This window comes from Camellia sinensis, chromosome 7, assembly GCF_055761805.1.
Source record: "Camellia sinensis isolate YWXY chromosome 7, ASM5576180v1, whole genome shotgun sequence".
Taxonomy (NCBI): domain Eukaryota; kingdom Viridiplantae; phylum Streptophyta; class Magnoliopsida; order Ericales; family Theaceae; genus Camellia; species Camellia sinensis.
The window spans coordinates 96,277,648-96,287,213 of record NC_138967.1 but is presented as its reverse complement, the minus strand read 5'-3'; the positions used below and the strand labels follow the sequence as shown (position 1 = coordinate 96,287,213).

The 9,566-nt window shown below is 35.1% G+C and overlaps 1 long non-coding RNA gene across 6 annotated transcripts; it reads right to left on the bottom strand.

Moving 5' to 3' along the window:
• Positions 1-1,783: 1,783 nt before the first annotated feature.
• On the bottom strand, positions 1,784-7,115 carry LOC114295270 (uncharacterized). Of its 6 annotated transcripts, none has more exons than XR_014335764.1 (6): positions 6,514-7,115; positions 5,713-5,857; positions 3,820-4,078; positions 3,390-3,485; positions 2,183-2,347; positions 1,784-2,098 (listed from the first exon to the last, which is right to left on the bottom strand). It is a non-coding gene; the product is annotated as an uncharacterized LOC114295270 (long non-coding RNA). The 6 variants fall into 6 exon arrangements; XR_014335763.1 differs by having other exon boundaries at positions 3,395-3,485; XR_014335761.1 differs by having other exon boundaries at positions 3,395-3,485; positions 3,840-4,078; positions 6,514-7,098.
• Between the last annotated feature and the right edge of the window lie 2,451 nt (positions 7,116-9,566).

Sequence of the window (9,566 nt, the reverse complement as noted above, 5' to 3'; positions counted from 1 at the left end):
GTAAGGGCTTATTACAGTTTCTACTTGTAAACTATGGTTAAATTATCTATTTAGTTTTTGAACTATCGATTGAATTTATTATGTCCCTAAATTATATAAATTAAAGTCTATTTAGCCCTAAATTATTGTTTGAATCTATTAAGTCCATAAAGTAATTAATTCAAACATATTTAGTGTATGAAAGGATTACAAAAAATAAAATATAAGTCCATAAGTATTATAAATTAGTAAAAGACCTTACCTAATTAAAATTTTACTTTTAAAAAAAATATTAAATTTTTATTTGGCCTTTGAAAATTGGGCGTTAAATCTTCGGGTGGGTTTTTTTTTTTTTTTTTTTTTTTTTTTTTTGAAAGAGTAAGTAGGAGTAATTAATTTATAATATTTTTTTACTTATCTTCTAAAATGGCTATGTGGCATCCCGAGTCTTAAACCCGATTTGAACTCATGTATACGGGTGTACCAACACTATTTCGGACCCTTAGTATGTTGGATTGTGCCCTTGACGATTGTGACCAAGATTGTGTTCACTCTTATTTGATATTTAGCAAATTTAATATTTGAGTTTTGAGCGTGAGAACGAAAAATCCAAATGTAGAACACTATGAGAAAGATTGGGACTCACTAGGTGCGGCTGCACTTGCGGTCAAAATGGCCCACATGTGAGGATTAATGCAACTAGGGATATACAAAATATCACCTAATCCGCTAAAACTGTACCGATCAACAACAATTCACACTATTCTATCCATTAACCGTGGATTAAACTTTAAAATTTATAATCTGCTTTCGAAACCGTTTTGTTCGCTAGTTAATACGTATATATTTTTTAACCTCTAATGAAATATGAAAGTAAAAATGAGCGTAAGATGGATTTAAGATGTGAAAAACATATTATTAATTATATATGAAAAATATTATGTAACATTTGTTTGTGCAATATATATGTATGAAAAATATTATTCAAATTAGTATTATATATTATGCAAATGTTTGATAATTGGTCAAGAATATTTTTTAATCCGCTAATCTATCCTAAACCGCCCAAACTATAAAGTCCAGTAGTGATCCCAACATGATCCTAAACAATAACAACAAACAAATAAGTATGATCATAAATGCTTCATATCATACAATATAATTAATATGACAGTTTATAATCAAAGTATACTTATATACATATATATACCTTTTCCCAAAAAAAAAAAAAAAATCATTCAATTTACTCAATGATATATATCTATTCTCTTTTCTTTCTCTTACATTTTCCAGATATAATAAGAACTCGTTTTCGATAGTGTGTTCATTCCTTATAATCTTAACCCATCACATGCATCCATTACTAATACATGAACCACATTTCCTAGTCCTAAGCTAAGGATAAACACTACAACAAATTTAGGTTTTTACAGCACCAAATACACGCCATGGATATGATGATTTTACGACGCGCGAGGTAAAGCTGTGTTATGACCAGTCATTCACTTCAATGGCATGTCGCAGTACGCCGTTAAAAATCATTTAACAACAAATCTTTTGCGTCGTGTTTGATTTTTCTACAACTACTTTTGTACGCCATTAATTCCTATCACAAATCACAATTTTCATTGCTCGTCGTAAAATATGCAATACAACGACCTATTATGCCTACCGTAGAATATATATATATATATATATATATATTTTTTTTTTTTTAATTCAGCAGGTTCTACTTGGCCTATTCTGTATAATCTAACAAACATTACAAACAAGCTTCACAAAATTTCAATCAACCATCAAAATATTGTTTCAAGCATAAAAAAGAAACTATATTCATAAATTATGAACATTCGACAATTTTCTATACATTCCAAATATTCAAAAACTATATCCTCAAGTTTTAAACTGTCCAAAAAGTTTAAACCATCCAAAAACTGGGCATATCTAGGTTTCTAAACATATCCAGAACTATTTACAGATTTATCCAAAACTACTGGCAACAGTTCCTGCAATAGTTGCAGCTGCAGCAAAACTGCTTGCTTCTATTATAGGGACGAGGGTGCCCAATATATATGTGGTAAGGCACCTAAAATTGCATGAATAGTTGGAGCAGCTAACCCTGTTGCCAATAAAATATGAATTCATCAGGAAAAAACAATATGGCATTTAAAATGTTCAAAAGCCTAAGCTGAAGATGTCATACCACCAGTAATTGTCATTAAGGTTCCTCTGGCTAATGCAGCTGCACTTATTATACCTCCACGATTCCACTTGTCTCAAGAGCTATCTAGTGATTGGTTATTTCCTCCTTTTTATTGTTTCCTTTTTGTTAAAGCCATTGCAGAGCAAGCAACCATAATCTCCATGGCTTTGTACAGACAGAAATTTTCTCTTTAGTGAGGGTAAAAATCTAAAGTTGAAAAAAAAAAAATTTCTTGACTAAGAGAGTAAAAACAAAGGGAATCAACACAGGTGCCCTAACATGAAGATATTAGAGGAGAGTTGATGTCAAAAAAATGATGAATACCAGCATGTTGAATTGTAATTTTGTATACTTAAGCTACGTTTTAATAATTAGATTAAATCCTTCCTATGATTCAATGGCATTTCTACAACCAAAACAAGAAGAGCTTAATTTAGGTTACCTTTCTCAAGAGAACCTAAGCATTTAATTTTGTGGATGCAAATTTACTGTGCTCATGGCTAAACTCTCTTAGTAGTGAAAATTAATCCATGTTGCCACATACGATGCCACTCGGACCATAAGGGAAAATTCTGGTTACGTGAATGAAACTCTGGTTTTTCCATTTCATTTCATTCATCAAGCTTCCTCATTATCATGCTACTGATATTTAAAAAAAAAAAAAAAAAAAAAATCCATTTCAACAATATTGAGGCTAACAAATTAGAATCAAGGGAGTTGCAGAGGGACATTTCAAATAGAAAACATCAATGCTTCAATCAACATGTATCACTCAACTATAACTTACTAACTACTCAACTATAAATTACTAATTACAATTCTATTGTTTGGAATCATCTGCCATAATGTGCTTAAGTCTACTTACTACTAGTGAACATGCACCAGTTTAGGAACCAAAATCAATAAGAAACCAAACACTTACATGGTCCTTTTTCTACATTATTTAACATCATTTTCTGAAATTATGATTACTGACTTTATGCTAATTTTGATACATTTCATCCATATTCAAGTATCTCTTCCAAAGTACAATATAGTGACTGACAATTTGTTGCTTTGACAATCTTTGGGATAGTAAGATTCTAAATGTGTTCTATACAAACTTAAAGGGGTTTTATAGGTATTGGAAGATTGAAACAACTAAGCCTATTCAAATTCTATCCATAACTACAAAACAAAATGATTCATGAATAGGATCAAAACATACTTTACCTGAGCGGGACTCAAATCATTTGTGCTCTATAGCTCTGCTACCCCATACATACCCAAAGAGAACTAGTCCTACTCAAATCACTAACAAAACCTGCATAGAGAAGAAAATTCATTAAAAATTAAACAAGCTGGCATCATTTAGGAATAAATAAATAATTCAATTTCCAAGCCAATAGCTAATAATTATTTTTTTTTTATCAGCAAAATAGAATGTTTATTGATGGAAAAAAACATACATTACATATGAGATTACATCAATAAAGAAGAAACAAGAAAGAAAGAAATAAAGGAACAAATCACAATGTTGGTGAGGAGCCAACACTAATTGAACAAAGCAGAGGAACAGTAGCAGCAACAATAAACATTAGCAGCAGTAGAGAAAATAGAACTTCACAATATATTAGCAGCAGCAACCAGCAACATACATTAACAACAGCAAACATACATTACATCAATACAGCAGTTTCCACACTTCTTCTGTAACTAACAGCAGTAGCCACACCCAACAAATAGGCCACTCCCATTATTCAAACCATTAGCAGAGGAGCAAAGCAGAACTACACTTGATGCAGAACTTCAACAAAGCAGAGGAACAAAATAGCCACACAACCAAACAGGCCTTCAACAACCTAATCTATATAACATCGCACAAGCCTTCAACAACCACCCAAAGCCGAGAGTTACCTAGAAAAGACAAGAACAAATTAGCCTCATAGCACCCCAACCTAATCCCCACAAGGTTGGCACCAAGGGGGGCACCCAATCATGTGCTAGTTCAAGTCTAAAAGCTGTTAGATCTACCAAACAATAGTCACCTAACCTACAAACAACAATCTTAAAATCCAAAAATTAGCCCAGATCTCTACTCCTAATCTACTGCCTTGAACAAGATCTAACTTGCAGAAGGTTGAACACCACATTATTAATAGAAAAAGGTACCCCGTATGTATTATATTTCAACCATAAAGAAATTTTAACCTTAATCAGCTCCCCAATAGTTGATACTTACTTTTTCTTTCCTTCCAAACAGACCACTATGTTCCCAAGATGATACAAATAATTCCAGGTATGCCTCAATAAGCTTTGGTATGCGTATCACAATTTTGTCACAATAAGGTTTGATATGTAATTCTTGTTCAAAAAAAAAAAAAACTTTGGTATATTATTTTAGTTTTTTTAAAACATTGATTGTAGAAATTGTTCTTTTTCAAAACAATTGTTCTACTTATCATATATTCCAAATTTGTTTTATTTTTATGTTTAACTCTTTTCTTTGCTTGTTCAAAAGATCAAACCCACTTCTAAAATTTGCAAAAATTGAATTATTTAATACCAAGCAATAATATCAAAGAAATAGTACATTACAGATGCATTGTTAAAGGATAAAACATATACATGATACAAGAAAACCCCCATTTCAGCAGCCGTAAAGTCTAGCCTACAAACAAAACATATATGCCAAATTAGGAATTTTAAATTCTCTTTAGTAGCTAACAAGAAGTTCATGTAACAATGAATTGATGTGTCAATCTTTTAAGGACATAACTCATGCCAAGGTTAATTTTTTGTTTTAAATATATAAAAAAATGTAATATGGCAACTTGGGTCAATCTTTTCAGGACCTAACTCATGCCGACAATAATAACATATGGTAGCAGCATCCCAAGTAAGCTACAATTGCCATAACATAGTATTGCAGAAGCATTTTTCATGACATGTTAGGAGGTTAGAATTAAACTTATAGGCAACCTACCAACCCCTTTTCATCAATTGAGCAGCTATTGAAGAAACTTTTGCTTGTACATAGCCCTTGGGTGAACTAGCATGTTGCATAACAAAGCACAAACAAAAACTGTAACAAATGTAGTGATTATAAGTGTAAGCAATATATATATATACATATATATATCAAGGTTGTAGGACACTGAAATAAATATTTAAAATACAAAAATATAAAAATATTGAAGAATTTCTGTGTAACAATTTTGTGAGGTACCACAAGCTAGTAGCCTAGTAGTACCAGGAGGGGGTCTCAAGTAAGGGGAACCTATGAATCCTTGCAAAAATAAATGTAGTAACATCTTTAATAATAACCCATCCCCCAAAACAAACAAAGGAAAATAAAAATTAAAAAGAAAAATAAAAAAACAACTAAAAACTAAAGAAAAGAATTTGATAAGTAATCTAGCATGATGCGTTCCACAGTACCAAAAGAAAATTGTCTGACATTCATAAAAAGGATATGCACACCCATGCATTAGTAGCAATAATATGATACTATGAATGGCTTTTATGGAGACTTCCAACTTATAAATTACCTAATCAAGCTTGTCTTCTCATCAACCGTAAGAAGCACCCATTCTCTGATAGCTGCATCTCAAACTGCTGTTGTAGCCTGAAACCTGGCTACATCTCGAATTGCTGTTGTAGCTTGAAACCTTGCATTTGCCACTTGAGAATTCTCTGGATAAAATGAAGAAAAGAAAGCACAAGATCCATAAAAAACAGGACAAATACAACTCCATATACTGGATCCCAACATTTACACAGTGAACACATTAAGCCAAGCTAGCTACTTTCTCCTCCATTATTTCTAAAAACTACAAATTACAAAGAAGCAACCAAGGTTAATTTTCAAACAATGACAACTTTTGCTAATAATCCGAGCTTAAATACTAAATAAAAAGTGAATAAATTATAATAAAATGTCTCTCAAATATCACCATTCTCACATTTTTAACTACTAAATTGATTTATCAATTAAATTATTTTTAATGAATAAAATTATTAATTCATTCAAACATAAATATTTTTTGGAAGCCTGATAAAATGACATATCTTACCTTGGTAGAAAAAAAAAAAAAAAAAAAAAACCACCATTAATGACAACAGAACAAAAGAAATTTGCTAAAGCAAACAAAGAAAGTCCAATTCAAATGTCCATTTCATTTCCAAAGCAAATTATTACTAACTGAAAACACCTCATGCTAGAATGTTTCTTTGGTTGCTTTAACAAATCAAAATTGCATTAGATGTCCAACACCCACAATCAACACCTAATGCACAATCGCCACTTCAAACCCCCACTGAAAAGAGAATCAAAGCAAGAGGAAGCTCACCTCACTTGGGACTTTTGTCAAACGCGTTGTCTTCAGCAACCAAGCACCATGACATAGCTTTGAGATAGGTTTCGATCTTTTCAACTATGGTTGATCTTGACCAAGTGCAGTAATATAAGTAAATGATTTTCCCAAATCAAGCAATTCCAACCCACACCTCTGCTTCCACCCTCACCCCAATCACCTCCACCCACTATTACCCACATGTGTCTCCACCCTTACTACACCATCTACAGCCAAACCCCAAATCATTGCCATAGCTTCTAGTATAACTAAATTATCGTCAACATAAAGATCCAAGAGATCTAGCAGAGCTTGGTACAAGAAAAGAGGATAACGATGACCCTAGTGCATCAAACCCCAAATTGCCGTCGCCGCCACCGATTCAGAGGATGAATGGAGCAAGAGAAGAAGACCAACAATGCTGTAAAACGCTGCTCTTCATGAAGGGATTTTTCACACAAGTTGTTTATTGTATAGAGCCTTGCCTTTGGTTTTTCATCGTATGTGGAAGGAATGATCGAACATGGGTGCTTTTTGGGTTTGGAGAGTGTAGGAGGAGCTAAGCCCACTAAATTAATTAGGTCCAATAGTTCAAGGTTAATTAGGTCCAATAGTTCAAGGTTTGTGGGCTTGAATTTATCGCAAGTCCAAGATTGGTAGGCCCAAATTTATCACCATCAAACGGGCTGAATCGCTCTAAGCCTCGAAAGGGTTTGGATCCACGAACTTAGAGACTTACTTGGGCCTAGACTCGAAAGGGTATTGAGCAAGCCTAGAGATCCGAGGCACTCGGAGTCGAAAGGGTTCGAATCCACGAACCTAGAGATCCGAAGCACTTGACTTCGAATGGATTCAGACGTAATTTAGAAGTCGCTCCGTTAATGAGTCCCAGAACACTTGCGGGCTCGGAGCTTTCCGGGATCTACGCACCAGAACCATGGGCGTAATGGAGTTCGAACAAAGGACCTGATCCCGAAGACGGTGAGTGGAGATAAATTCACTCTTCGGTTAAACTAGCCTATACCCGGGTCGAGGTAGCACGATCTAGGGGGTCCCTAACACTTGGCAATATTTGCGGCAGGGCGTTTTCTTAAACTACCCCTGATCCTTATGCGGCAGGACGTCCTCTGGGACTATCCTTGACCCTTTGGGATGATTGGGGATCATTGGTTAGGTGTGGCTAAGAAGAAGGGTTCGCCGAGAGGTTGATCTCTTCTTCAGGATTTTCCTCATCCTCGGAGAGGTCACCTCCTTGGACAAGGTGGTTAGAGAGAATATTCCCCATGTGCCTTGCACATGGGCTCCATCCTACATCATGAGGTGCCTATAAATAGCACCCACCCATAGCTTTACAGGGATGGATTTTGGAGAGTTAACTCTTGGGAAAGAATTAATTTCCCTTCTCCATTATCAACCTTGAGAATGAAAGTGGGAGATCCATGGGAGAGCCTTGCCATTATTCTCTCTCTAGCCATTTTGCCTTCTTCTTCACCCAATCTCTTATCTCCATCATCTCCTTTACTCTTGTGTTCTTGAGTTGAGACTATTGAAGAATCTAAGCCTCTCATCATCTTCTAGAGAATTCAAAGTTGTTCTTCAAGGATCTTTGAAGATCTTCGAATTCTCCAACTCCTTTCTTGAACCCCCTTTAATGTATTCTATCAACCGTCATACTCTATGACATATCCAATTGATTAGTTTTAATTTGCCTAATCATCATGCATTGTCTGCAACAATCGAAACTACCCTCTACCGGTAGCCCAAGCAATTATTTCTAAACAGATAATAAAAGCTCCAACATGTAAAATATCAATGTTTTCAAAAGTGTGCGATTAATAAATCTAACTCCACTATTCAACCATATAGTGAACCAATTTCATTATTTCCAACTCAATTCCATAAAATCACAATTTTCCCAAAATTAGGGTTTTCCACCCGATTTCCCAATATTAACCCAATGGTCTAAATATCAACAACCAACAACGATATCATTATTTTGAACCCACAATATACATTTTAGACTCAAAATAACAAATCCTCTTTTAACATTTTGAAACCCTAAGTCCCAAAATTTACCCAACTTCAACACTTTATCAAAACAACCAAAAAATCTATGTCAAAGACCATAAGAGTGAGTAGGAATCCCCACCTCAAATTCGGAGCTTAAGGAAAGAAGATGAAGAAACTCAACGTACTCCAAAACTCAATATTCTCGTATCAAAGTGTAGCCCTCGACAATCAACCCAACTTTTATAAAGGCCGAAGGAAAAGGAAACACTCTAACTAGATCAAACCCTAGAGAGAAGGGAGTTTCTAGAAAGAGGAACTCTTAAAATGTCTTTTTAGAAAGTAAGAGAGAGAGAGAGAGAGAATGTAAAAAATGATTTTAAAATGCCCAGCTGCCAACTGATATACGACATTCCTGCTCGAGCGGAGAACACAACGCTCGAGCGTCAAGAACAGAAAACTAGGTACGCTCGAGCGCAATAAGACCCGCTCGAGCGCCAAGACACAAGAATAAAGTACATCCGCTCGAGCACGAAAACTAGTCCGCTCAAGCGTAGATTTCCCCCTCCCCAAACTTACACCAAAAAGTACTACCCGCTCGAGCGCCAGAGTATCCGCTCGAGCGTAAAGAAACCTGCTCGAGCGTGAAAAACATGCCTGCAGAAGTTTTGCAGAGCACCTAAATACTGGGAGCGTGCAATCTCCGCTCGAGCGCAAGAAGACCAGCTCGAGCGGACCTCCTAAAAACTGGGCAACAAAGAATTGAAACCAAAACCCAACCAACCTGTAACAACTCTGCCCAATACATCCTAAAACTCAATCAAGCGGAATTAAAGGATGACAACAAGGTATACTACCACCAACATCACGGAACCCAAGTCCGGAATGCAACAGAACAGTAAAGGGACAACCGGGATCGCTCTAACCTCCCCCCTTTAAAGAATTTCGTCCTCAAAATTAAACACAAGTTTTTCAAAAAACAGGTTTTCTCCATTCTCAACAATGCTACAACATAATATTAAACAATCCGACCCATTACCGGT